General features: G+C 45.2%; 1 non-coding gene across 1 annotated transcript; it reads left to right on the forward strand.

Annotated features, from left to right (window-relative positions):
• The first annotated feature begins 1,448 nt into the window (after window positions 1–1,448).
• Trnat-ugu (transfer RNA threonine (anticodon UGU)) lies at window positions 1,449–1,523 on the forward strand. The gene has a single exon. It is a non-coding gene; the product is annotated as a tRNA-Thr (tRNA).
• Window positions 1,524–24,056: the final 22,533 nt, after the last annotated feature.

Here is a 24,056-nt window from a genome sequence, read left to right on the forward strand (position 1 = left end):
ATCACACAGTGGCGACACGCGGGTCCGACATGTACTAATGGACCGCGGCCGATTTAAAACTACTACCTAGCAAGTGTGGTGTCTGGCGGTGACACCACAATATGCCTGTGCGATATCAGTCGTCTTTGGAATGTTCTTGAGAGCTCTCAAACATACTCATTTACCAAGATATTTGTACAGTTAGATACTCGGAAGATCAGACAGCGAGTATAGTGTTACGAAGCGCGTAATGTGTCACATAGTGCCATTTCAGTATTTCAACGACTTTTCCAAGTCATAAGAAATCGTCATGCGTACCAGCATGTAGTAAGCCGACAGTAGCCACACCACCACCTTATAAAGCCGGCCGGAGCGGTTCTAGCCGCTACAGTCTGGAACTGCGCGACCACTACGGTCGCAGGTTCGAATCCTGCCTCGGACATGGATGTGTGTGATGTCCTTAGGTTAGTTAGGTTTAAGTAGTTCTAAGTTCTAGGGGACTGATGATCTCAGAAGTTAAGTTCCATAGTGCTCAGAGCCATTCGAACCATTTTTTGACCTTATAAAACATCCGTTACTTTCCCTAATGAGGAATCTGCACGAATATCGTGTCTTGCGAAAATATTATAGCTGATGCTTATGGTTTACGTGAAGCCAAAGTACTGTCTGCTGTATCGTCCGAACAAGACTCAGCCAGGGCAAAAGCACCACAAAAGCACCACAGGTGCAAAGATGCGAGGTGCCATAGAGACTCTCCAACTTGCGCGAGTTCCACCAGTGCCATGGGCGGCGCTGAGGATGAAAGTATCGACTTCGAACGTCGTTTAGTGAACTCTTGGAATTGGACAGACAGTTGTAATTGCATTGGTATGTGCTGTGAAGTTTACTTATGATTATTTGCGCTTAGCCATTGAGAACCTTCTTTGTGTTGTACTAAAAACAGTGTTGCAGACTAATTCCGAAGACAAGTAAACCCGTTTAACTCATTTATACGAGTATGTCTTTGTTACTAATTTGTTGGAGTTTTGTAGAAACTTCGTTCTCCTATCCGGGGGCATATCTGTGTAATATGGGCAGGGAGAAATTGTCTTAGCGGTACTGCACCAGAAGCCGCTTCACGAACTCAGAGACTCGTCCTACCGTAACTACAGTGGCAACTCGTCTTTACAAAACTGGCGACGGGGATTTACAAAACTATATGAAGATGGTATCTGTTATTTCGGACATGTCCGAAAGAACAGATACCATCTTCATATAGTTAAGGCTAACCGGCCACTGACCTTCTTTTTCTGCGCTGGATGCACACGCATTGCCAGAATTCTTAAGGGACTCGGTAAGATTGTCTGCCGCGATTAATGAGTATAATGGGCAGAGGCAGTACGAATGTAGTGGGTAGACATTAAGTTGGGAATCTGGGTCTCACTGGGAGTGTGCAAGAGATAAATCCCTGCAGTCGCACTATCCTCTGTGCCCTCGGTAGCTCACGTGGATAGAGCGTCTGCCATGTAAGCGGGAGATCCCGGGTTCGAGTCCCGGCCGGGGCACACATTTTCAACTGTCCCCCTTGCTGTATATCAACGCCTGTCGACAGCTTAGGGTCTTGATTTAATTATCACTTCATTTACGAAACTGACACGCTATGATTACTACAGCACGTAATGCGTGACGTTATCTCACAAAACTAAACTGCTTTTGTGGCACATGATTTTGACATCGAAGCAGGTGGCATACTTCTTTCACAGTGAGCGATGTGGTACTCTCTATCTCTCTTTCCATCCCTGTCATCCGTGGCGTGCTCATACAGCCGTCTCAGCAGTAGAATGTCGTTTATAACAATACGAACGTAGCGGTAACACAACAACCAGTCCCCGAGTGGAGAAAACATCTAACCCGGCCGGGAATCGAACCCGGACCCGTTCAGTTAGCTATCCGCCGCTCTGACGGTGCAGCTAACGAGGCGGACGTGTGGTAGATTTCCGCATACCGTGTGATCTAATCCGCCGCAAGACCTATAGAAAAAATACCAATTCAGGTTACACTTTTAATCTGACCCAGACTTCCTAAAGACCTGGATCATGGTATTTAATCTAGAACTGCTATCGAAAAGTTGAAAACTATCGTACTTCTACTTGGAGAAAATAATAATGCTTTTATGTGTGTAGTTGTATGTTACACTCTTATGATCTCCTAGTGACTATTAGTGTAAGTAAAAAGAGAAAATAAATGTCTCTAAGGTTGCAAAATTTATTTGAGGTGTCACAGCGACGTGGGATTCCTGTAAGTCACATAACTTGCAAGCCTCAGTAGCCCAGTGATAATAACGAACAGCAGAAGGAATAGTTTCTCAACAAACATATAGCGAAAGTACGTAAAGATACTGTATTATTGTGACTGACGTGTGAACGCTTGGGACACTGTTTCAAATTGCAAGGACACTACTGTAGCCACATGTCATTGGTACGTCAGAAGACAGTCTAGGAAACCAGGGCACACGTGCATTGCATCTGTAACGGTGCACTAATGAATCCTAATTCACTCCGTCGTTGCGGCAATCCTACTTATACTGTAGGCCCTCAGCGTCCATCTGATTAGTTCCGGAATCGTTAGATTGAACACGGTGTTTCCACGGTTGCTACATGTAGCTGTGACGTCAGGTTCTAAAATATCACGTTGTTTCTGAGGTTGGAATTGACATACAATTTAAAGTCAAGCGTGAAACGTGTCAAAGCTTTTTGACTGTTGTTCGTACGAATGGTTAACAAATCTGTTCCTTACTACTTTGGCTCTCAGCACTATGGGACTTAACTTCTGAGGTCATCAATCCCCTAGAACTTAGAACAACTTAAACCTAACTAACCTAAGGACATCACACATCCATGCTCGAGGCAGGATTCGAACCTGCGACCGTAGCGGTCACGCGGTTCCAGACTGTAGCGCCTAGAACCGCTCGGCCACCCCGGCCGGCTACTACTTAGGAACTATGATTTATTGTATCGTAGTACAGATCAAAGCTTAAATCGTGAGAAAGATCTACATTAATCGATTCAAAATCGACTTTCAAAAGATGAACAAGATAATCCCTACTAAATTACATTCGTATTTTATTTTTCACGTACCTATCGGCGGTTCCATATGTATTTGTGATTGTCACAAGGTTCTTCTTCTTCGAGTCTTGTTCTTATGCAACTGCCACACAGCTAAATTCCTAAATTGTTGTGATATTTAATTATCTGCGATAATTTCGATTATTGCGTCAATCTACCTATTTTTATGTTTCACGAATATAAAGAAATGGAAGACTTTGACGGAAAAAGAATTAGATCGGAAAGATACTGTACATGCAGAACACATCCTTTTAAAAATTTAAATAAATGAATTGCAAATATGACGTTTATGTTGCAGTATATTTTTAGAAACGTAATTTTCTGATGATTATTATTTACAAATACATTCAGCCATAACTAGATGTACAGGTTGTTTAATAAATTTTTTGACACTCGTAAATACGAAACAGAACTTTTAAAATGTAACTTGTTTCTTTAGAATAACATTTCTACAGTATACTGCACTGATGTGTAAAACTTAAGGACGCAAGCAACTTGATGTATCACTATGTGATCAAAACTATCCGAACACCTGGCTGATAATGAGTTACACGTTCGTGGCGCCCTCCATCGGTAATGCTGGAATTAAGTATGGTGTTGGCCACCGTTCAAAATGGTTCAAATGGCTCTGAGCACTATGGGACTCAACTGCTGTGGTCATAAGTCCCCTAGAACTTAGAACTACTTAAACCTAACTAACCTAAGGACAGCACACAACACCCAGCCATCACGAGGCAGAGAAAATCCCTGACCCCGCCGGGAATCGAACCCGGGAACCCGGGCGTGGGAAGCGAGAACGCTACCGCACGACCACGAGATGCGGGCTTGGCCACCGTTAGCCCTGATGACAGCTTCCACTCTCGCAGGCATACGTACAGTCAGGTACTGGAAGGTTTCTTGGGGAAAGACAGCCCATTCTTCACGGAGTGCTACACTGAAGAGAGGTATCGATGTCGGTCGGTGAGGCCTCGCACGAAGTCGGCGTTCCAAAACATCCCAAAGGTGTTCTGTAGGATTCAAAAAAATGGTTCAAATGGCTCTGAGCACTATGGGACTTAACAGCTGTGGTCATCAGTCCCCTAGAACTTAGAACTTCTTAAACCTAAGGACATCACACACATCCATGCCCGAGGCAGGATTCGAACCTGCGACCGTAGCAGTCGCACGGTTCCGGACTGCGCACCTAGAACCGCGATACCACCGCGGCCGGCTGTAGGATTCAGGTCAGGGCTCTGTGCAGGACAGTCCATTACTGTGATGTTACTGTCGAGTAACAACTCCGCCACAGGCAGTGTATTATGAGCAGGTGCTCGATCGTGTTGAAAGATGCAAACACTATCCCCGAATTGCTCTTCAACAGTGGGAAGCAAGGAGGTCCTTAAAACATCAATGTAGGCCTGTGTTGTGATAGTGTCACGCAAAACAACATGGGATGCAAGCCCTCTCCATGAAAAACTCGACCACACCATTACACAACCGCCTCCGAATTTTACTGTTGGCACTACACGCACTGGCAGACGGGATTCACCGGGCATTTCCCATACCCAGACCCGGCCATCGGATCGCCACATTGTGTACCGTGATTCATCACTCCACACAACGTTTTTCCACTGTTCAATCGTCCAATGTTTACGCTTCTTACACCAAGCGAGGCGTCGTTTGGCATTTACCGGCGTGATGTGTGGCTTACGAGCAGCCGCGCGACAATGAAATCAAAATTTTCTCACCTCCCGCCTTACTGTCATAGTACTTGCAGTGGATCCTGATGCTGTTTGGAATTCCTGTGTGATGGTCTGGATAGATGTCTGCCTATTACACATTACGACCCTCTTCAACTGTCGACGATCTCTGTCAGTCAACAGACGAGAGAGGCCTGTACGCTTTTGTGCTGTACGTGTCTCTTCACGTTTCCACTTTACTATCACATCGGAAACAGTGGCCGTAGGGATGTTTAGGAGTGTGGAAATCGCGCGTATAGACGTATGACGCAAATGACATCCAATCAGCTGTCTAATGAATACTGCGATCGCTGATATGGCGTACCTGGCAGTAGGTGACAGTACAATGCACCTAATATGAAAAACCTATGTTTTTCGGGGTGTCCGGATACTTTTGATCACATAGTGTAGCTCGATGCAACTTGGACCCTTCATAGAAAGAACTGCTACAGTATAGTACAGATGGTAACAGAAAGACATGCGCCATGAGACAAACAGAAATGACACTTTTATTAAAAAATAGTAGTTACACTGAGGGCACTGCAGATTATGATGGTCCCTTCGACATGACAGAGGACTGGACATTGTTCTTAATGGGATGGCAATGCGTGCTGTGCAACGAGCTCCCACGTTGGCAAAAAGTTAGTAGTGAGTTCTTGTGATAGGGCATCCCTTCTTGCACCAGCGCGGTTGACAACTGTTGGGCGGCCCTTGGGGCATATGGACGTCCAGCGATACGCCACCCCAACGCATCTCAAACATGCTCGATGGGTATTACGTCGGGGGAACAGGCAGCCCAGCCCATTCGCCGAATATCTTCTCACCTGCACTATTCGATACGGTCGCACATTGTCATCCATAGAATGAAGTTATTGCCGAATTAACCCCTAAAAGAACGCACGTGGGGATAGAGTACCGTGTTACAATAACATTCTCAGGTGTCTGTTCGATGTTCAAAGATTTGGAGCTCAGTACGACTATGCAACATTATGCCTCCCAATACCATAACAGTTGGCCCATCAAAAAGATCAAGTTCGACAATGCTGGGCGTAATATCATACGGCGAGAGGTGGGAACACGTAATGCATTCAGAAACATCCTCAACTATGATCGGTTTGGCAGACCGGGTGTTACTGTGTGGAGAGGCATACTGTTCCATTGTCCTACAGAGCTCCAAATCTTTGAACATGGTACGATGTATTATTTATTTCAAGTGGCTTGTCATCTGCAACCAAACGATGCCGATACACAAGTGGTCCTGAAAAATCATGCACACCAAGCGTAAAGGTATTAACAAAAAGAAACAAATTATAGTTTGAACTAAATACCCAGATAATTTTGTAATGATTTAGTAAAAAAGTTCACATTACAGATTAAATAAAACGGAAACCCACTGATGATGGCACAGTGGTGCTGAAACATGTTTGGGAACTTGGAAAAAAATGGTGTTTTGACTAACATGGCACCTCACATCCTACAATTTTAACTGCAAACATGGTAAACACAAGGATCTGCAAATCCAAATGATGAATATTATAACAAATAATTACAACATACTTTAGTGGGTCAGATACATGGATGATATACTTTGTTTAATTGACAAAGCATTTGCAAAAATTGACCTTTTGCATGCAGATGTAAAGACAATGCAGATAAAGGTAACATTCACAATGGAGAAAGATCATAAGTATCAAATAAACTTCACAGAGATAGCCCTTAAAGAAAAAAGCAATCAGAATAGCTCTGAAATTCCAACTGACACAGTCATACCTCAGACTTTAATCCACCACACTCACAGAAACAACCACCACTCAGATACATGCCTCACAGACTCAACGTAGTACCGCACAGCACAGAAAACTACCAGAAAGAATCAGACATCATCAGACCAACAGCAACAAACAGTCGGTCAATATTGATATACTCACAAAATTAAACAAAAAAATTAAGCAACCGATAGCAACAGACATAGTCAATAAACACAATACAATCAGTCACGAACAACAGCACACAAACCAGCACACATAAAGACAACAACAATGATGCACGAATACATGAAAACAAGAGAGAATATTCAAGAAGTTACCTAATGACGTACAAGCACAAACTCACAAATAAAATTACAAACATTTTCTAAAGCCCAGGTATACTGTAAACTCAGCTTTTATAACAGACAATACGGTCCAAAAGTACATCTCAAAAGCAACAAAAGACACAGACATCTGGCAGAAATCATAAATCTTCCACCTATTATGCAACACATGTGGTAGAAGGTATGTTGAACAAATCAGCAGAGCACTCGATACCCAATGCAAAGACACTAGAACATGAAAATATGGGAGAAGCCACTGAGTCCTTGCAGAACATATAAGAGAACTGAATCACAAGAGAGGAAGACATGAAAATAGAATTATTAATGAAATACCCCTCCTAACCTTACAAGAAAATTATCACATACACAAAAAAAATGTGGAAAAGAAGCTTCTAACAAATGACCAAGTGAATATAACTAACCACTCACTGTTTACACTGATTGATCATGTAACAGTCAGGAATCCCAGAAGGTGCTCACAAACGCCGTTCCTCTCCTAAGTGTATAGAAAAAATAATAAAATTAAAAAAATAATAAAATAATAAATAAATTTAGAAAAAATAGTACTCGCCTTTTACAATTGAATTTTATTTTGTTCCTTTACTAAACTTCTTTTCTTCAGTTGTTTAGGTATTTTCAGTTGTTTTTATCTTTTCTGTCTCATACATGTTGCTGCAATGAATTTAGTGGCAACATAGGCATTGGAATTAAAAACACTTCTTCTACTGGGCTTCAGTAACCACATACGAAGTAATGCAATACCAGAAAAATTAATATCAAAACGAGTGCGTCATAAAAACCACAATCATAATTTTAAAATTACCATTAAAACCTTAACTGGCTTTCATTTACTTAAATTATCAAATCAATTGTTTAAGTTCTTCCGTAACTGAACAATCAGGAGCTATCTTCAATTAACGGTCGAATTATAGCACACTTAAAACATACATAACAAAAAATGCATAGACCACCAGAGCTCGAGCTCCATCTCGAGATATTCGGAAAGGAAAAACAAAAAGAAACTTGCTTGACTTCAGACATGGAACAATTCTGGGTGGCACATTCAGGCAGTTCACTATCTAAACAATAAAACAGAAGAGTTTCACTTGCGGCTTCCGGCATGTGGGACACACAGCACAATTTTTACCCTTTAAAAAGAAAATACAACACACGTATCGCTGGCTGTTAGCACGCATCGTACATTGTACTATGTTCGATACTTCTCAGACCACAGAAGAGGTTACGTTTTGTTCTTTGATACTAATTTACGATTGAATTATCCGACATAGTTAACAGAACAGTTTCAAGTAAAAAAAATTAACCTTTTTACGCAGCACGTTTATGCAGGAATTTGAAGCCCGCTCTTCCAGAGCGCGAGTTCAGTTTCACCACTTTGCTCTCTGACCTAGAATCGAAATTTTCCCAGCCTGTGGGGAATTCTGAAACACTCTCCAGAAATAAATCTTCACTTCTGATAAATTTCTGATAAATTACTGTCCTACTTGACACCGCAGCAAATACTAATTGCAGGCTGAACCTGTTCAAAGGGCACAAGTGGCGTCCTAATTCTGCATCTTATTCTTCCAGTCAAGGATAAATAGAAGACTTTTCACGCTAGTCAACGACAGAAAGACAAAGAGATACCATCAGAGCTCAAAAGCTGCAGCAAGTGTTCGTAAGGCAAGAGGAAAGTCCTGAAATTCATCTTTACGGTCTGAGCTCGCGAAAATCTCATTTCTGAAGAGGAACTCCGCCCTAAACCCTCCTTTGACTCTTTCGCGGTAGGGAGGGATAGCTTACGACCCTCTGTGCGGCCTTATTAAGATCATTACTGCTGTACGAGGACTTTCCAGCGCCCTCTAATTAACAAGCTCCTCTCCAAACAGCAAGCGTTGTTCTCCACACGAGGGAGAGAGGCGCCCATGCATTGTGCCTTCGTGAGCCCACTACAGACTGTCAAAGGGATTAGAGCTGCTAGAAAGTGAGAGTCTCGTCCCCAATGTCTTTGGCTTACCTGCAAAGGCTAACGTCCTTCCCAGGGCGCTGTACGAGTCTTCAACGTTTTTAACCAAAAGCTGTAAATATCACTGTATTAGATCTTACAGCAGACGTCAACAGCAAACTGTGCCAAGTCGACAACATCTTTCATACAATTAGTGCATTGTACTCCTTCTTTTGTGTGAAAAAGGGAAATTTCATTCCACATAGTCATGCGAAATAATTCACTGCAGCAGTTTTTATACCAGTAACAAAAAATGGAAACAAGTCCAATGCTCCGTCTGAATTTTTTGCAACTTCCAAATGTTTTGCAAGTTGTAGGCAGATTGTTCATATTCTTATTCTGATCATAAACAGTAATAAAAATGAAACTTCCTGGCAGATTAAAACTGTGTGCCCGACCGAGACTCGAACTCGGGACCCTTGCCTTTCGCGGACAAGTGCTCTACCATCTGAGCTACCGAAGCACGACTCACGCCCGGTCCTCACAGCTATACTTCTGCCGGTATCTCGTCTCCTACCTTCCAAACTTTACAGAAGCTCTTCTGCGAACCTTGCAGAACTAGCACTCCTGAAAGAAAGGATACTGCGGAGACATGGCTTAGCCACAGCCTAGGGGATGTTTCCAGAATGAGATTTTCACTCTGCAGCGGAGTGTGCGATGATATGAGACTTCCTGACAGATTAAAACTGTATGCCCGATCGAGACTCGAACTCGGGACCTTTGCCTTTCGCGGGCAAGTGCTCTACCATCTGAGCTACCGAAGCACGACTCACGCCCGGTCCCCACAGCTATACTTCTGCCAGTATCTCGTCTCTTACCTTCCAAACTTTACAGAAGCTCTTCTGCGAACCTTGCAGAACTAGCACTCCAGAAAGAAAGGATACTGCGGACACATGGCTTAGCCACAGCCTAGGGGATGTTTCCAGAATGAGATTTTCACTCTGCAGCGGAGTGCTAGTTCTGCAAGGTTCACAGAAGAGCTTCTGTAAAGTTTGGAAGGTAGGAGACGAGATACTGGCAGAAGTATAGCTGTGAGGACCGGGCGTGAGTCGTGCTTCGGTAGCTCAGATGGTAGAGCACTTGCCCGCGAAAGGCAAAGTTCCCGAGTTCGAGTCTCAGTCGGGCACACAGATTTAATCTGCCAGGAAGTTTCATATCAGCGCACACTCCGCTGCAGAGTGAAAATCTCATTCTAGTAATAAAAATTACACGACAGTAAAAAGGAATCTTCAGATTAATTTATATCACCTATGCTCAGTGAGGTCCCGGTTTGACTAAGCACACACATCTAACTAATATTTTATTTTACGGTTGACGAAGACTGAATATTGCATCTGACTAGGACTGAATGAAGCATCGGACTAAGGTTGAATACTGCGTCTGACTGCAAGTATATTGCATCTGGCTATGATTGAATATCGCATCTGACTAACATTTAAGTGTTCAAGTGCAATGGAGAACAGTTTCACACAGCAAAAGATTTATCAATAAGGCTCACTAAAAGTGGACAAAAAAAACCATCGCTCGTAGCTGTGCTACTTTACCATTCATTAACCGATAGCGAACACTGAATGACGCTTCTGGTATGATGTAGACAACCCAGTTTTGTGTTCTATTGTGTTTAGCTAACTACATTTGAAACATCTTAACAAATCTGTGACGGTCTAGAGTACAATTTACCGTGTACTTGTGACCTTGCTCGTAAGATGCTATGCATCAGCATGGAAGGATAACAGTGGCCAGCCGCTGTGGTCAGCCTGCTACGGTCGCAGGTTCGAATCCTGCCTCGGGCATGGAAGTATGTGATGTCCTTAGGCTACTCAGGTTTAAGTAGTTCTAACTCTAGGGGACTGATGACCTCAGATGTTATGTCCCATAGTGCTCAGAGCCATTTAAACCATTTGAAAGAAAAGTTATGCTGAACTAGATCATCTAATACGTGATAGTGCTGTCCGACTAGCTTGGTCGTGGCCAAGTGGATTGTTAGGTTTTATTTCTTTCAGTCTGTAGTTTCTCTATATCAGCTAAGTTGAAAATCTCAAATTTCTAATAGTACTGCCCAATAGTGACTTAATTTGGATCCAGACTAGATCCAGACCTCATTAAATGCTACAAGGTAAGACAAAGGGCTAAGTGGTGAATATCAGCCACGTGATACATAAAATATCGAATTTACAAAGCTAAACTACTCTTCAAAAATGATATCAACGTATCATATTTTAATTTTTTTATTATCTGCAAGTACATGGCGGTGATGTGGCCACAGAGAAGGCATTTAAGTTCATACGAGCGAATAGTACAAGAAGCTCAAAACGTCTGCTTGGCACATTAGTTCATAAAGCATTAAACAACAGAAATAATCTATAATGAAGTATTACAAGGCAAAGCATTTATACGATCAATAAGCAAGATATCATTATACTTTACTGGTCGGCTGAGGTCTTGTGGGCTCAGAAGAAGCACCACTAAAAGAAAAACTCTAGTTAATGGTGTTCTTCCGGGGCTATGGTAGAGCTGTTGTTTCCATTTCTTCAGATGCTACGTGTACTCGCTGCCTGAAATCAAACCAGACTGTGAACTGTTATTTGTCTGGATGGGTCGTTCGCCGAAATATTGTGTCGTCGAAATATTGTGCAAAAACTGGAAACAGCAACTTGCCTGTACACCCTAAAGCACATCTTAAATCAAGCACTCCGACAAAACCTGAGAGATCATTACATTCTGGTTCTTAATTTCATGAATCGCTTAACAAAACGAGACGCAAATAACTAATCTGAGAGGAGATCTGTAATAGTAAAGTAGTGCCGAGTTAATTGTTCACTCTCGCACATCAAATGTATGAGCTGACAGTAGGAAAGGGCGATTAATTTCAGTTAATCGATTAATCGTAATTATGCTCATGATTGATTATGGATATTCTGGTACTTCAGCTGCCGGGAATTATTCCGGGCTGTATGGCCGTGATCCATAGAACTAATCTACCCGTGACGTTTCGTCCAAAGCTACGTTGGACATCTTCGGAGGTGCTCCTAGTTGTGCTGAGTATTGCCGACTGACGAGTCGGACGTCGAAGAACGGCCTAAATACCGTGGAAAGTGGGCGTGGTCTGGATTTTACGTGACAGCAGAGATAAACCTTGTCAAGGATAAAATATAACTATCGATCATAGTACGTCAAAGATAAAAACTTCTCATCGATTCTGTAGCACCACAATCCATATATCACTGAGTTTCATAGCTTCTTCTTTTCTGTTAAAATTATCCCCATATCTATATATTTCGATGGTTTCTCTATATAGCTTTGGATAATAGTTCGTCATATCACATAAAAATTCAGTTTCCCAAAATTTCAGTTGGCCATCACCCGACTGCAGAGCATGTTACGCCACAGCTGATTTATCTATTTTCCCTAGTCGGCAAAGACTTTTATGTTCCTTCAACCGTGTATTCACATTTCTCTTTGTAGTTCTAATGTAGACCGTACCACATGTAGACGGAATCTTGTATGCACCACTACCAGACAGTGGGGGACGTTTATCCTTAACGGAACAAAGTGCTTTGCCTATTTTCTTAGATGGGTTGAAAATCGGTCGAAAGTAATGTTTCCGCAAAATCTTGCCGATTTGATCTGTTACTTTTTTGATGAATGGTAAAGAAACCGTATTCTTCCATCGCTGTGTCCTATCGTTGTCCTTAGGCCTCCTGTTATTCAGTCGCAAAACTCTATTTCCTTACTAGAAGCATCGTTGTTCCGTGAAAGAATACATTTTACAAGACGAGAGATGGATTTTGTTGACCGTAAGTTACTGCAACTACATTTACTCATTGCTATTAAGGTATCGTTATATCTGTGGAATGAAATAGATTACCTGACTTTTGGTCGGTGGAATCTACAATGGAAGTAACTACCAGCAGGCACAAGAAAAAATTTGATAAATTACAACCTAATGTGTTAAGTACTAGTAACGTTGTCATATCAGATACTGTTATTAATAAATCACAGAGACTATTGCCTCAAGATGAAATTTCAGTCCTTGCAAAAGGAGGAAACTTTGCTGTTACACCTACGAAAGTACCTGGTGAGGAGATAACTGCGAACGTAGAAGCCGGGATACGAACCGTCCCCAAAGAAACTGCAAATGCGATTTGAACTGAAACCACCAGGGTCTTGTGCCGCAGTAAACCTTTGGAAAATAACCTAACGAAAGGTGAGGGAAGGGCTCTCAGAGATTTAAATGCAGAGGAAGGGATAGTAGTTCTTCCTTCTGACACAGGCAATGCTACTGTGATTATGAATGAAGAGGAATATAAAAGTAAAGTTTTGGATGTTTTAACGTCAGGATAATATAATAAACTTAAGAACGACCCCACAGCTAGCATATTTAGCATATTAAAGAAAACAAATACGACCCCACAGCTAGCATATTTAGCATGTTAAGGAAAACAAATACGCTGATAAAGTCATCTACTTCAATTCAAAAAGAGGAGAAGAAAGGTTTGTTGAGGAGTGAAACTATGTGTGCCAGACTTTATGGCCTATTTCAGCCGTCTTTATTCATAATGAATAACACATACATAAGTATATAAATACACATGGCATATTCAGAATACAGGTGCTATGTATTACGCCAATGTCCGCCACGGGGGTGGGGACTTACAGGGCGACACCATGAGAAAACTTATGTATATATAGAAAAGAAGAAAACACAAATGTAAAGGCAAGGAAAGACAAAATAAGAGCAAAGACGGATATTCCTCCTGTTGACAGGCCCCAGGAGTCAAGGCAGAAGATATCCAGCAGCCTAGCCGACGCCGGCTCGTTCCATCAGCCTTGGCGCCGTCATACGCTCGTATATCCTGTAACTCATGCAGCAGCTCTGCAGTACTCGGGTGCTTAGTACCGCCAGTTCTCGGGGTCGGAAGCCTAAAGCGGCGAGGTCCCTCGCCGACGCTGGAGACCATGTGCCCCTCCCAATTCAACGTCGCGGTGGACACAGTCACCTCCTCGACGTCACGGTGCAGGTTGGAGATGGCACGCCGGATGGACGGCGTGTCATAATAGGCCGCCTTCCGGGAGTGACACAAGTCGAGTCGGAGATGGTCTCCGACTACCTGGGCGTCGATCACGCGGGCGATGCCGTCTTTAACCGCCACCACGTCAGGCTTGCGGATGCCCTCAGGTGTTCGTAGGTGGGGCTCCACTGAAACATTGAAGCCCCTCTGCACGAGTCCACGAGCGACATAGCGCATAATCGCGTCATGTCGTTTGACTCGGGACCCGTGCGTCCTGAAGCAAGCCTGTAGCACAAGGTTGGCGGTCTCCACGGCCTGGCAGCCCGCGCGACATCTGGTGTCCGCCTCCCGCCCGCGACTGCGCCGTGCCTTGGTCGGGAAGGCGTTGATGCGGGCGCGGAGGGCGTCGACGTAGTCCCGCCCAGATAGCAGGCGACTGGTGTCGGCGACCCATTGATGCTGGCGGAAGATGACAGCGCCGCACCGTCAATGGCAATGTTTAGGCGCGCTGCCCACATCTCTCCAACCTGCGTCGACGTCTTGAGGAGGTGGCCCTCCCACGTCAGGTGCCGCTCCAGCACCTCAATCTCACGCTGCACCTCGTCCAGGCCTGCACCGTCGAAGGCTGACCCTATCTTCTTCAACGCCAGGAGACGAAGAGTTGGCCCCATCCAACGGCACGATGGGATGCCGAGGCCCCCCTGGGCAACAGGAGCGTGGAAGTAGCCCAGGGGGGTGTCCGCCGGAAGGCGGAACCATCTCCTGACGGAGGCTCTGATGGTAATGTCCGCTGCTTTCAGAGCACCCACCCAGGTACGGCTGAGGGCCAGCCCATGGTACAGGCCAGGGAGAAGCACGTTGGTGAGTGCGTGGAGGCGCTGTTGCGGCTTCAGCGGAGCTCGGGAGATGACGTCAAGCTGCTCCCCCAGGTGACGTCGGGGGATGAAGACGCAGCGACCCGCGGTGGAGAATTGCAGCCCCAGGTACCGGAAGGTCTCACCCACACGCAGGGCGGGCTTGGTGGTGTTGCCTGCCTTGAAGGTGACGTCGCCGTCCACCTTCACCTTCTTCTCGCGTCCAGACGCGACCAAGGCGAGGGCGAAGCACTTCCGGGCGTTGATCTGCAGCCCCAGGTGTGCGAGGGCTGCGATGGCTGCATCAATGAGGGACTGCAAGCCCCTCGGGGTCGACGCGAAAAGCAAGACGTCATCTGCAAAGGCCGCAGCGTTGATTCTGCGACCAAGTATCCGAGCTCCGATGTGGGAGGGCAGTTGGCCTAAAACATAGTCCACCGCAAAGTTGAAAAGGAGGGGGGAGAGGGGATCGCCCTGGCGAACGCCCCGTGACGGCTGCACAGACACGCCCACGCCGGCGCCGCCCGCTGTCACCGTCGTGCTGCCCTCGTAGCACCGCTCGACATATTCAATAAAGCAATCCGGCAGGCCATGAGCCCTCAGCACTGGGCGAAGGGTGGCATGATCTACCGAATCGAATGCTTTAGAAACGTCGATCGACGCCACAAAGACAGAGCGACAGGAGCGGACTGCGTCGGTGAGAGCAGTGTCAAGGATGAAGGTGTTTTCCAACATCCCATCCCGGGGGATGAATGCCCGCCCGCTGACGTTCGTCCACAGCACATGCACGCATCAGGCGCGACGCGAGAACCTTGTGAAAGGTCCGCGCCAGCACCGAGCAGACCGTGATGGGGCGAAAGTCAGCCGTTTTGGGGAGAAGGGACGTCCGCGCGCGAAGCAGACGCTCGGAAAGGGCGCGGGCCAGAAGGAAGAGATTCATGACTTTCACCAGGACTTCGTGCGGCAGGCGCCGCAGCTCCGCAGGAGTAAGGCCGTCCGGCCCGGCTGCTGATCCCCTGGGCGGCAAGGCGGCAGCGACCTCCTCATGTGTGACCGGCCCCCATAGGCACTCAAGAGCGACAGGCTCCGAGTGCGCGAGGAGGCGGTCACGGATGAAGCCCGCGGTGGAAATGGGCTTCTTCGTGAAGAGGTCCGCCCAGAAGTCCAGCAGACCAGGGATGTCGGGTGGCGGCTGCAACAGGGTGCCATCCAACAGGCCGCGCACGCAACGCGCACGCGACCTTCGGTAGGCATCCTGCGTCCTCGCGTACTCCCAGCGGCGCCGCTTGCGCTTCTGCAGCGGCGGAGCGGCAGGCGGCCGCCTCGATGGTTGGCGAGGCCTCTGCGTCCTAGTGCTCGTCCTCTCCCCTCTGGACCCGACCGACGCAAGGGCATCCGGGAGCATGCCCAGGATGACATCGGGCAGCGTACCCGGCCCCAGACCGATGACCCGGTCTAGGGCAGAGAAACGCTGGGCGGAAGTGGGAAGCCCCGCAAGATGCTCCCAGATGGCGGCGTCAGTCGGCCCCTCCGGCGGCGGCCCGGTGTTGTCGGCCGCGAAGTCCTCGGCTGCGTCATCGGGTGGCGCAGCGTCATCGCCCGCGGCAGGCAGCGGCCTCCCTGCTCCCCGGCGGGACGCCGGCTCTTTCCCCCCGACCGATCTCAAGTGCCTGCATGAAGTCACGGACAAGCTGCTTGTAGGCAGCCTTCCGCCGTTGGCACTTGATTGCCTCGAGCGTTCGGTCGGGGAACATCCTGGTCAGTTCTTGATTGACGAAGAAGAACCGAGCGTCCCTCTCAAGAAACAGTTCGGCCTCTGCTTTGGCGAGCGACAGGACCTCTTCTTCCGTCCACCTCGCGCGATGCCTCTCCGTGACGATCTCCGCGTTGGCGGCCGCAGGGTGTTGGCGGCGGCGGTGGACCCCGAGACCGTTTTTGGTGGTAAAGCTGCGGTGGCACTCACTGCAGGCATAAACAGCTGCACACGTTACAGGATCTACGGCACGGCCGGTTGGCCGGCCAGGTGCTGGGGAAGCTGGGGTGGCACCTTCAGCGGAAGGGCCACCACTTGTATTCTCTTTGATGCTGCCCCCAACTTAAAGGGATAGTGCGAGGGGGGGCTGGTAACCCCCCCCCCCCCCAAGCCCCTGGTGCGGTCTTCCACTCTGCGAAAATCAGCGGGCCCACGTGAAGGGGAGAAGACCGCAGGAGAGGAGAGGCTAAGAGGGCTAGGCCCATGTATTGCGCATCACTCTCCCTGTAGCTACAACCCAAGGAAGGTACCTCGCAGCAGCAGCACGACTACATCAAAACCGCGCTTCGAAAAGCCGAGTTCGGATGCAGCCGCACCGCCGCCACTTGGCCGCCTTAAGAGAGTCATAGTTCATAGTCATAGTCATAGTTCATAAGATTAACCTTCCTCTGTGACCCATTGTCAGTGCTATTAATTCCCCAACGAACCAAGTAGCAAGATATCTGGCATCTTGTTTAGAATCACATAGTGGCCCAACTGATTCTTATGTAAAAGACTCATGTCATTTCATTGAGAAACTGAAGGGATTAACTTTGGCTCCTGAGGATATTCTTCACAAGTTTGACATAGTGTCTTTATTTACCATGATTCCGTTTAACGAAGTTATGGTTTACATATCGGATGTTTATCCGGCAAATTTGACTACTCCTTTCAGACACCGTCTCACCTCAGGTTGATGATGTGGCCATGTGTAACCCGTTGAGTTCTACGATCGCCAATTTTTACATGGAAAAATTCGAACAATTAGCTCTGGAAAAAGCGAATAAGAAACCATGTCGATGGTATCGATACGTGGATGATAATTTGTGGTTTGGTCACATGGCAAAAAAGCTTTAGAGGAATTCTTTTGTTATTTAAATAGTATAAATCCTAAAATCCAGTTTACCGTGGAAATGGAGAAAGACAGTGCAATATCCTTCTTGGATGTCTTCGTTATGAGACAGACTGATGGTAGCCTGAAACATAAAGTCTTTCAGAAGGTTACACATACCGACAGATACTTGCATAAGGATTCCAATCATCATCCACAACAGAAAAGTCATGTAATTAAAAGTCTAGTGGACAGAGCTAAAAGAATTTGTGCGCCGGAATAAATGGACGCCGAGTTAAAGCATCTAAAGCAGGATTTTGAGAAGAAAGGGTATTCTAGTGAGGAAATAAATAGAGTTTTGCGATCGAATAACAGGAGGCCTAATTTCAACGATAGGACACAGCGATGGAAGAACACGGTTTCTTTACCCTTCATCAAAAAAGTAACGGATCAAATCAGCAAGATTTTGAGGAAACAGAACGGCTGTCTGCTAATGGTGTATACAAGATTCCGAGTACATCTGGTAGGGTCTATATTGGAACGACAAAGATAAGTGTGAATGCACGGTTGAAGGAACATAAAAGTCTTTGCTGACTAATGAAAACAGACAAGTCAGTCGTGGCGGAACATGCTCTTCAGTCGGGTGATCACGTAGTGAAATTTTCGGAAACTGAATTTTTATGTACTATGACGAACTATTATCCACGGCTATATAGAAAAGCCATCGAAATATATAAACATGAGGATAATTTTAACAGAAAAGAAGAAGCTATGAAACTCAGTGATATGTGGACTGTTGCGCTACAGAATCGATGAGAAGTTTTTATCTTTGACGTACAATGACCGATTGTTATATTTTATTCTTGACAAGGTTTTATCTCCGCTGTCACGGGGAATCTAGACCACGCCCACTTTCCACGGTATTTAGGCCGTTCTTCGACGTCCGACTTGTCAGTGGGCGAGACTCAGCACAACCAAGAACACCTCCGAAGATGTCCAACGTAGCTTTGGACGAAACGTCAGGGATAGATGTGTTCCATGGACCACGGCCATACAACCCGGAAGAATTCTCGGCAGCTGAAACATCCGTTCGTTAAAGCTTTCATTGTATGATACCGGCTTTTCTTTCAGGTAAATTGATTTTACATATTCGATTGAAATGTGTCTGGCTCTAGCCAGCCTTGTGTTTCATTCCTTCTCACCCAGCACACTTTATTTTCTCGGTATGATAGGAGAATTTCCTCCATAATTTTTGATGTATATGCAACAGGGCGGTGTTATCCATTGGAATGCATAATGATTGTAGAGTGTTTCCTTACTTCTTATAATTCTGAAATGCACAATGAGTTCATTTCACTGGTAGTTAGTAGGGAGCAGAATTATGGAATATGGAACAGCGGTTTCCGCTAGCCTCAGCAGGAGTCATATGACAGTGCAGAGAGCGGTGAGGGGAGGGGGGGGGACACTAGCCTCCCTGAACCCCCTGGGAGTTCTGCGGCTAATTGTGGTGTGGTACTTTGACTAAATTAGGAACGCTCGCGAAAGACGCCGATTGCATGCTGTGGGTTCAGTGACCACTCTCAGACCTCGCCTCAGTGGCGAATAAAATACGAAGCTTCCCCAAAAAGGAAATCGGCCACCCACAGAGTGCTGCACGCCACTTAAAAGCAACATCTCACTGTGGTGTAGGGGCCGCAGGACATCTTCACAGGCGAGTGTTTTGTCTCAGACCGCCGGCGTCATGACCGGAGACATTGCGAAAGGAAATTTACTATAAAGTTTCGGTGGAACGGCTCTTGGTTGGTCGGCGATCTCATCTTTGGGAGTGGCGAGTCGTCACAGCTCGGAGCTCGCCAACTTTTTGGAATGGGCGGTTGTCGTAGGTCGGCGCTTACAATCTTCCAAAAATTGACGCCGAACTTTCGGCAGTAAAATTGTTACAAGTTTACTAATTGGGAGATTGAGGTACGTAGTCTCAGACTGGCTCAAACTGCAGTTCTGGTGGGCTCACACCCCTAAGATGTAGGGAGCACAAGCTTACATGGAGATTCGATATTTGGAGTTCAGCGGAGGCGGTCGTCAGCAACTGGAGAAGAGCAGTCAGTTCGACTTCAGCGATTCGCAGGACAGTCAGCAGTTTCCTGGAGAGCAGATGGACCGCACCATGTCAGAGCCCATCTCCTCCTGCGACCGCACCGCACCTCGTCTCATGCGGATGATGTATGTTTCGCCACAAAACGGCATACACAAATCATACAGGATGACAGGCGCATTGTTTCATACTAATTGATCGATCACTTTTAGGCTGACCACTCGGTCCTCATTTTGCTCTTTAGGGTTCTCATTCTCTTGCTCACTATTTTTCCAAAGCAGTCATCACCACGAACTTAATTTCACAATTGACAGGTAGCATGGATGGATCCGTTTCTTACCCATCCGGTTTATTGTTACATCATTCACAGTCTGAGAAATTAAAAACAAGGGTGGTAACAATAAGAATGCAATGGGAATTCCACTGCTATATTCAGAGCAAAGAGCGGACAGGTGGAATGAGAACATTGAAGGCCTCTATGAGACGGAGGGCTTGTCTGATTGCATGATAAAAGAATAATCAGGAGTCGACAAGGAAGAGATAGCGGATCCAGTATTAGATTCAGAATTTAGAAGAGGTTTGGACGACTTACCATCAGATAAATACAGGGTGACACACGGGAGACGGACGGTTTTTAATGAAATAATACTCAGCCAACTTTAAAATTAATGCATGTTTCTTTACACAAAATCAAAGCTCATTATTTGCCATTTTAGTTAACAAAGTTATTTGTGAAAAATAATGTCGTCAAGGTGATGTCTATCATTTCGAATGCAGGACTCAAGTCTCTTCTCAAAATCCTCCATCACGCGGACTAAGTCTCTGCAGGGATGGCAGCAATTTCTTGATTGATTTCATTTTTCAACTCGTCCAAATTTCGTGGTTTGTGGTTATAGACACAGTTCTTAACGTATCCCCACAGAAAAAAGGCACATACTGACAATTCGGGAGACCTGGGAGGCCAAGGAACATTGCCAAAACGTGAGATAATCCGGCCAGGAAACACGCGTCTAAGAACAATGGCCGCACTGAGAACTACGCAGTTCAAAATCGTCCGTCTCCCGTGTGTCACCCTGTAATACTCCGATAGAATTTCGAAAATCATTGGGGGAAGTAGCAATATATCGACTATTCGACAGTGGTGCTTAGAATGTGTGAAACTGGCAATATAAGATCAGACTTTCGATGAAACATTATCTACACAATTTCGAAGATAGCAAGAGCCGACATGTGCGAGAATTACTACACAATGAGCTCCAGTTGTTGACAAGAATAATATTCAGAAGATTGTAAAAGAAAATTGAGGATCTGTTTGGCTATAGGAAAAGTAAAGGCACCTATGAGACAGTTCTAACGCTGCGGTTGATAGTGGAAGCAAGACTGAATGTTCAAATGTGTGTGAAATCTAATGGGACTTAACTGCTAAGGTCATCTGCCCCTAAGCTTAGACACTACTTAACCTAAATTATCCTAAGGACAAACACACACACCCATGCCCGAGGGAGGACTCGAACCTCCGCCGGGACGAGCTGCACAGCCCATGACTGCAGCAAGACTGAAGAAACATCAAGACACGGTCATGGGATTTGGCGACCTACAAAATGTATTCTGCGATGTAAAATGGCGCAAGACGTTAGAAATTCTGAGAAAAACGTGAGTAGACTATAGGGATAGGTGGGTAATATACAAGAACCAAGACAGAGCAAAAATATTGGAAGACCAAGTGCTCGGATATTAAAAGATGTTAGAAATTCTGCGAAAAATAGGAGTAAACTATAGGGAAAGGCGGGTAATATACAATATATACAAGAACAAAGCGAGAGCAAAAAGACTGGAAGATCAAGTGCTCGGATTAAAAAGGGTGTAAGACGGGGGTGCAGTCTTTCGCCCCTAATGTTCAGACTATACATCGAAGAAGCAATGACGGAAATAAAAGAAAGGTTCAAAAGTGGGATTAAAAGGCAAGATGAAAAGACGCCAATGATGAGATTCGTTCATAACGTTACCTTTCTCAGTGAAAGTAAAGAAGAGCTACAGGATGTGTTGAATGGAATGAACGGTCTAATGAGTAAATAATCGACTGAGAGTAAATCGAATAAAGATGAAAGTAACGTGCAGTAGCAGAAATGGGAACAGCGAGGAACTTAAGATCACCATTGGGGATCACAAAGTACACGAATTTAAGTAATTGCATTACAAAGGCATAAAAATAACCCGTGATGGATGGTTCAGAAAGGACATGAAAAGCAGTCAACGAGGGCGTTCATGGCCATGAGGAGTCTACTGCTACTACACATAGACCTTAATCTGAGAAAAGTATTTCTGACAACGTACGTTTGCGGCACAGCATTGTGTGGTAGTGTAACATGGACTGTGGGAAAACTGGAACAGAAGAGAATGGGAGTATTTGAGATGCTGTGCTACAGGAGGATATTGAAAATCACGCGGACTAATAATGTAAGAAATGGAGAGGTTTCCCGTAGAAACGGCGAGGAAAGGTAGCCACTGACAAGAAGAAGGGACAGGATGACAGAATATCGGACATCAGGGAATAGCTACCATGGTAACTCTAGGTCATTTTTTATGTTTGTTTGATTACAGCAGCTTGTCGGTAACTCCACTGAAAGCAAGAGAATATAAATACGTATTTCATGAATGAGAAACTCATATTTCTCTTATTGTCTTTTCTTATTACGATAGGCACATTCACTGAAACTTAACTTTTTTTGTTAAGGAGTTGCTAAGTGGAGTGCTTGGGTGTGGGAATATTGCTAGTTAGTGTAAGAAAAACATTAAACGAACGAAAAATATTATTTATTACAAGAAATTCTGAGAAATCAAGTGAAACTTTTTCTTATAAAATGGTAATGAATTCCCAGGTTCTTTTCGGAACATTAGATTGTCTCTTATGGATAGGAATGCTATTACTTTACAAAGTATTGCAAGGTTCTTTTCTCCCTTTCTTTAAGAATATTATTTACTCACCAAAATGGCTGACAGCCGCGCCCACACAACTTGAACAAGTTTTCTAGGTACAGTCAAGGCTGTCGCGTGAGAAATGTAGTGGAGGTACTGTTAGGGAGGACAGATGGGGCTCGCATATGCTGTAGCGAACAATACAATGAGCTGCGACGACTGCTGCCAACGTCGCTCGCTGCTGACAAATAACACAACTATCTCTTTCTATCTGGATTGACCTACGCCAATCAAACTCTCCCTACGCCTTGATGAAGTCAAGGACTCATATCCTGGCGTAGTACACCAGTCAGATAACCAGTCCACCGCAATGCCACTCAATACTTGTTCGCAGGCGTTTAACTAGTACTCCATCTGTGTTCACATGGCACAATAAGTGTGACAGCCAACACAGTGTACAACGCTTAAGCGACTCAATGTAGAGTGTCACTCCGATTCGCTAATGATAGAGGTGCTCTCCCAGTGAAGTACTGAGGAGAGACTTTATTCCTCACTGTTTGCGTACATGTAAGAGCGCACTCGCTCTCGTTACATGTCCCCGCTCCAAGAGCGACAATGGAACGGCCCCTCTTTCTGGAAAAGTTGCAAGGGTATATCATTCACTGCCTACCCTCACTCCTCTGACTCTTTGTGTCAGAAATATTCTACCAATCAGCGTCGCCCTTTTAAATGGGAGAATGACGTTTCGTTTAAGTCGACCAATGCGGAAATCTGTAGCATGTCTGTTAGGTGTATACAGTCCTCCTGTGAGAACTCTGTAACTACACAGTCGAACACAGGAGTCATTATCCCTTCGCTCTGGCAAAAGCTGTCTTCTCTGTGGGCGGTCGCTTTGGCCAAAGTAAGTATGTTGTTGATCCAGCCCTCTGAAGGGACGGTCTTCCCAGAAGGCTGGTTTCCTCTTTAGAACGAAAATTCCTGTGGCCATCATGTTGTGTTCGCCAGCCTCGATTTTTTTTCAACCTCGGTGGGCACTTGTTATTTACTTATTAGATTTGCTTATCGTTTACATGAATTCATACAAAATTAACTCTACCTTATCGAGTTTGGGTTCGACGATTGTGAGGACACAATATGTAAGAAATGAAGGTCAGAAGGTCAGGAGACCACTCCACCTTACGTACCCCTTCCCCCCTGACAAAATTTTTGTCTGGGGTTTGTCAATGCCAAGGAAAACATTGACAAAGTCAGGCAAAAATTGTTCTTTTAGATTTTCCAATAAACTTTCTCAGCCATTCTTAACAGTTTTTAAATTATTTCTGTATAGCTATTGTTTCTAGTTTTTAATCATACAATTTGTATTTTGTTTTTAGGCAAACATGGAGTTTACAAAGGTTGATTTTCTTTGTTGTCACCATTATGTGTCTGTTTTTCTTTTTCATTT

Source organism: Schistocerca serialis, chromosome 5 (genome assembly GCF_023864345.2).
Source record: "Schistocerca serialis cubense isolate TAMUIC-IGC-003099 chromosome 5, iqSchSeri2.2, whole genome shotgun sequence".
In the NCBI taxonomy this organism is placed as follows: Eukaryota; Metazoa; Arthropoda; class Insecta; order Orthoptera; family Acrididae; genus Schistocerca; species Schistocerca serialis.